A 6098-nucleotide genomic window follows, 5' to 3' on the forward strand; every position below is an offset into this window, starting at 1 on the left:
CTGAATGTACTTCTAGCAAGGGCAAGAAATTCCATAAAACAATTTTTGAAATATAGCTATTACACTGTGAACATAATTTAGTTAGGTCAGTCCAAAAATCTATGTAATCCTGTTCCTCAAATAGGAGAATAGAATGGGTGGAATCAGCTGTCTGTGGGAAACCCAACTACAGATAGTAGTTACACTTTCTCTCATGCTCCCCAAAAACTAGTGTTGAGAGCTTTGTTGTCTCTAATATTGGAGGTAACATATAGCCAAAATTAAAGCCATTCTAGTTGGTAGCAATCACAGCATTTTAAAGTAATAAATGTATCGTTTAATTGTCCCTTGTGTCTTTGAAGTACTTTCTTTTATCTGTATTGAATTGTCTACCATCCAACTTCATTGGTTGACCTCACATTATGGAAGACAGAGAAAAGATAGCTTCCATTTAATCTACAACAGGTATAACTGTATCTACTTCAGCTTATATCTTCCCTTGACATACTTGACTTATTTTCCTCAAGGTCTATCCTAGGAATGTATTTGTCCTTTGATTATTCTGTTTGTCTTCAAAGTGCATAACGTGATGGTGGCACAAAACATTTTGCTGCTCAAAGTGGAATGCAAACCCATTTCCCAGCCCAGCCCAGCTAGGGCAACTCTTTAAAATCTTGCTGTACCAGTGAGATACATACTTGCCCTTGGTATATGCAATCTCTCTTTCTCTATCCTACATAAAGCATTGCCTGAAGCAAATCACCCTACTGCATGGCAGAGCTGGCCCCAGCTTAAAGATCCCTTAAATTAAAATGCAACTGCTGCATTTAATCCTGGTTGCTGGTCCTTTTCTTTGAAGTCTTCACGGCAGCTGCTTCCCATACTGGGGACTGGATTATCTCGTCTGTACATGGTAACTTTTTCAAAGAATTATAATGAATAGCAATAATGGCACCATTTATAGTGTTTCAAAGAAAGATAACCTTTGCCTCCTGAAGATCTACCCTGAGGAACCTGCATTGCACAAATAGGAAAGATAACAGGATGGATAGGAACTATCTAGTTAGACCTGCAAGAAAATGTTGCAATATGAGGAGTTTTGATTTGGAATGCCAATCAATCATAGAATACAGGAGGCAAATATCTGTCTGGTTGTCTATTTTTCTTCCACTAACAATGAACATAGGACTATATCTGATGTCTTCTCAAACAAAGATTTGTAGTAAAATTGTTTCTTTCTTCTTCTTCTTCTTCTTCTTCTTCTTCTTCTTCTTCTTCTTCTTCTTCTTCTTCTTCTTCTTCTTCTTCTTCTTCTTCTTCTTCTTCTTCTTCTTCTTCTTCTTCTTCTTCTTCTTCTTCTTTTTTAAAAAAACTTCTTCAAATCCTTGGCTTTTCTCAAGTCTCCAATATTCTCCTTTTGGGTTTGGATTGGGCCATTTGGATAACGTGACAGAATATTTCAGGAATACTTTTCTTTTGATATATACCGTTCCCCCAAAAAAGTAAGCCCTACCCCAAAAATAAGCCCTAGTTTTGGGGCGAGGCACACACTTTAAAAAATAAAGTTTTTAAAAATAAACTGAATAACCATTTGGCCGGGAGGATACAAAGTCTTCTGCCTTGAGCAGGGATTGGGCTAGAAGACTCCGAGGTTCCTTCCAGCCCTGTGATTCTATGTCAGGGGTCTTCAAACTTGGTCCTTTTATGACTTGTGGACTTCAACTCCCAGAATTCATCAGCCAGGCACGCTGGCTGAGGAATTCTGGGAGTGGAAGCCTACAAGTCATAAAGGTGCCAAGTTTGAAGACCCCTGTTCTATGTTCTATGAAAATAATGGGGGAATGTGAAGATGGGATAATGCTATACTTTGTAGGTAAATTTGTGGTTCGTGTGGGGAAAATCTGTTTCTCAAGTTCCTTAATGGCTTTTCAGGAATTCATAGGACTATAACTATTCCTCTAGGGGACAGGCAATCTTTTATATACTGTACTTTTCAAGGGGATCTACAGACTTTACTTTCAGCTTTGTCAGCTTCCTCAAGGTAGAAGTTATGTGCCAGAATCTATTTACCAAGGGATAGAAAAGCTACTCATATAGACAAATCAGAAAATAAACATAACTCATATTGTATCACTAAATAATGTCCTGAGAAATGCTGTTGGGTAATAATTACAGGACTTTTTTTCATCCAGTTCCAAGTTTAACATGTAAGATTTTAATCACTTTCAGGAGAACTATATTAGTCTCTTGCTGCTAAAATAACAGTGCCTTGTACACAACCTTGTGATACAAATAGTATATTTATTAGCCTTTAACATTTTATGGTTCTGGGATCAGTTACAAGTCAGGTTCACAACTGCCAGCATCTCTAAGCTTGTGATTTCAGAATGATAGCTTGATCTTGCCACTTTTCTGAAAATTAAGAAACATGGGTGTTGTGACACTGATTCATGCACAAATTTTGTCTTACAGAAGCTTAGTCCTATTTTCCACTTTTAGTGACACGAATGAAAACAGCAGTCAAGGAACTAATCAAAAAATAGGTTCATTCATACAATCAGAGGCCCAGGCTTGATGGCAAAACCAGGTCTTTAAGGCCTTGCAAAAAGCCAGCATTCTTTGAATACTCTAATTTTTCCTTGTATTATTATGTACATCATTACCTTTAGGCAGAACACTTTCTTTCAAATATTACCTTTTGCTCTATCGGTATATATGTAAGCATTTGTTGAACAGCAGATAGTTGTAGTAGGTGTTATCAATATTTCCACTCTGGTTTTAATTTGTTTTATTAGTTACTCTACTAACTTGTAAGTAAGCCTGGGTTTTTTTGGTTGGGGGGGGGTGTTGGTTAGAAATCCCTTTCAGTCAGCATCTTGAAATTCCTCAAACTGTTGTCAATCCTGAAAAGATAAGGCATTTATTAAGTCTTCTTCCAGAAGCATCCCGACTGTGGACAAGAAGACATTCTGAAGTATTAAATAACATTTGAATGGGTCTCTAAGTTTGGGAATAAGTCTATTAAATACATTTGTAAGGCTATTTTATTGTTAAGAATAATGCTGATTATTTCGACAGCAGGTTATACCAGCAGTCCCCAACCTTCCCGCCTTGGTGGCCTGGCATGGGCGAGGGGGAAGAGGGGATGGTTCCGTATGAGTGGCTGATGCGCACCTGCGAGCACACACAGCTCAATTCATGCACTCGAGTGTAGCTATGCATGGCAAGCACCCACTACAGAAGCGAGTGGAGTTGCTTGCATGGTCCAGTTCCAAACAGGCCGCAGTCTGTTAGTGAGCTGCAGCCTGGGGGTTGGGGACCCCTGGGTTATATTGTAGAAATGAAAATAGTGCTGGTTTATCTCTCTTATGGAATGGTTAAGATATGGGTTTCTCACCACCCCATTCTCACAAAATAGCCATTTAAAATGGGACTTAGGATAAATACCCATTTATTAATATTCATTTACCAGATGGCAAGCTAGCACAGTTATTTCAAGCAATTCCCTTTAGCCTCCAGAGCCACTTTATCACTTTGTCTTAGCTGTATCCCCTTTTTTCTGGGTAGTTTTGTAAAGTAAGTTCTGTGCAGCCCCTACTCATCCTTTTTCATAGATAAGAATGATTCTAGGTTCTCTATGTGCCTGACATCTGTCAGGATCTGGGTGGAATGGTACAGGGTGAAACTAAACCTAAAGCAGGAGAGATGCTGTTAGTCTACTGTGTCTCTTGAGGGGGAAACACAGCTCTGAAGGAATAAGTCTGAGACTTGGGGTGTTCTTGGACTTATTGCTTCTGCTAGAAGAGCAGCTAGAAGTCGTGGTCATGGGATCTTTGTCCCACTTCTTTTGGGGCACCCATTATGCAAGAGGAGCTAGGAATATTAAACCAAATCATCCTTACTACCAGTGAGACTATTGCAATATGCTGTTCATGGAGCTGCCTTTAAAGACCACTCAGAAACTACAACTGGTCCAAAATACAATGGCCCTTATGCTAACTGTATCCTGACCGGCTCAAGGTTGACTTATTCTTCTGAGGTTGGTAATATTGAGAACCCAGATTGTTGGGACCAATATGGTGACTCTGTGAATTGCTTAGGGCAGGGGTGTCAAACTCACAATATGTCACAACTCACATGTTGTGACATATTGCAACTTTTTTTCCATTGCCGGCAATGGGGTGGGCGTAGTTTCGCCATGACGCACCTGGCCCACGGGCCGGCAGTTTGACACCCCTGGCTTAGGGTCTGTAAATCACTGTGAAGCTGTATATAAGTCTAAACGCTATTGCTATTGCAATTGTAGCTGGGAGCAAATTACACCTGTTCTTTAGGCCCAGCACTGGCTTCCAATAGGCTTCTGGATACCTGAACCCAAAATGTTGGTTTAACCTATACAACCCTTTATTGCTTTGTCCTTAGCTATCTCCAGGTGGAATTGGAAAAAGTCAGTCACCAGGAGAAACAATTGATTTCTCCCTTCCAGGGAAATAAACAGGAGGGAAAGGGGAAGATTTTTCAGCAGCAGCGCTGGCTCTTTGGACAAGCCTTCCAGTAGAAATTAGACTGACCCCTCCTTGATCCCTTTTAGGAAAATACTAAAAACTGAGCCCTTTCATAGAGTATTTACAATTTGGAATTAACCACTGATCTACCTATGGATTCAACATGATATCATATGTTTTGATCCATTATGTTTGATTATTTCAAGGCTTGCTTATAATTGGCTTAATTGGCTTAGGTGGTTTTAATTTGTTTATGATGGATGTTTAGTCATTTTTATATCTTGTAAACCACAGAGAGTCCTACCTAATCATGGCAGAATATAAACCTTATAAATAACATGCTGCAACCTAGCGCAAACTCTGTGGTTTACAGTGTATACTTTTCTTGCAAATAGATACACTTTGATATTGAAAACTGGCTCCGGACTCTGTAACATACCCGTATTTGCTTTCTAGTTTTTCCCTTAATTAAAATCATTTTAAGAATTAGTAAATGTCAGGTGCACTGATACCGTATGCTGGGTACCACACTGAGAAATCCAAGAATAAAAGCCTCCTATTAAGCAATCAATCTAATCCAATCTTTTGCAACATTCTCCATCAAAAAGCCATCCTCTATCCTTCAGCAGAGAATAAATGGGCAAATCTTGTTGTGGGTGCCCCATCACTGGAGGTTTTCAAGAAGAGGCTGGACAGCCACTTGTCTGAAATGGTATATAGACCTTCCTGCTTGTGCAGGGAGTTGGGCCACATGACCTCCAAGGTCCCTCCCAACTCTGTTATTCTGTGTGATTGTCTGAAATGGTGCAGGGTTTCCTGTTTGAGCAAGGACTTGGACTAAGTGTCTTCCAAGCTCCTGCTTCAGTTGCTGAAGAGGGATTGGACCTGATGGCTTAAACCAGTTTTTCCATCTCTATAATTCTCTAGGTCCAAGGGAATCAAACAAGAGGGCCCCTCTACTGTAGAAGGACGACAGAACTGTGTACCTGTTTGGAGATATATGCGCCTGGCTGTTTAAATACAGAAATGTGATGTTGACTATGTGTAATTAATTGCACTGGGGGAAAAAAGGCGTACCACAATTGATTCCTGAACTGTATAAGCCGCCGGTGTTCGTAATAGTAGCCGGCGTGCTTGTCCTCAGCTCAAGAACAAGAGTAGCACGCAGAGACAGAAAAATGCGGCGGATGTTTAATAAACGCGCATCTGGAGGGCAGAAAGAATCTACCTTGGCGACCGCTTTGGCTAAATGGCCTGCATGCTCACGAGCCAGCGAGTCTCTCCGGACAGGCTTTAAGAAAGCGCCAAGAGACGAGCGCGGCTGAAGCGCCCCTTTCAGCGCGGCGCTTTGCTCGGGCGAGCACCTTAGCCGGAGCGTTGCTTCCTCAGCTCTGCAAACGGAGGAGCGCGCCCGGCCTCGCCGCTGCTTAGATTTGCGGCTGAAGACACTGGAGTACGCTAAGGGACGCCCGTGCCTCTTTCCGTGGCGTGCAACGCAAATGTGTGCGCGTCTTGAGGAGTGCGGTTGGCACACGCTTCCCGACCCGTCCTTTGCTTGCTCGCCCGCCTGCCCGAGGGCTCCTGCACGGGCGTGTCGGGACTCGGGCTTGGGGC

The sequence above is a fragment of the Protobothrops mucrosquamatus genome, unplaced genomic scaffold (assembly GCF_001527695.2).
Source record: "Protobothrops mucrosquamatus isolate PMUCROS unplaced genomic scaffold, P.Mucros_1.0 scaffold1362, whole genome shotgun sequence".
NCBI classification, from domain to species: domain Eukaryota; kingdom Metazoa; phylum Chordata; class Lepidosauria; order Squamata; family Viperidae; genus Protobothrops; species Protobothrops mucrosquamatus.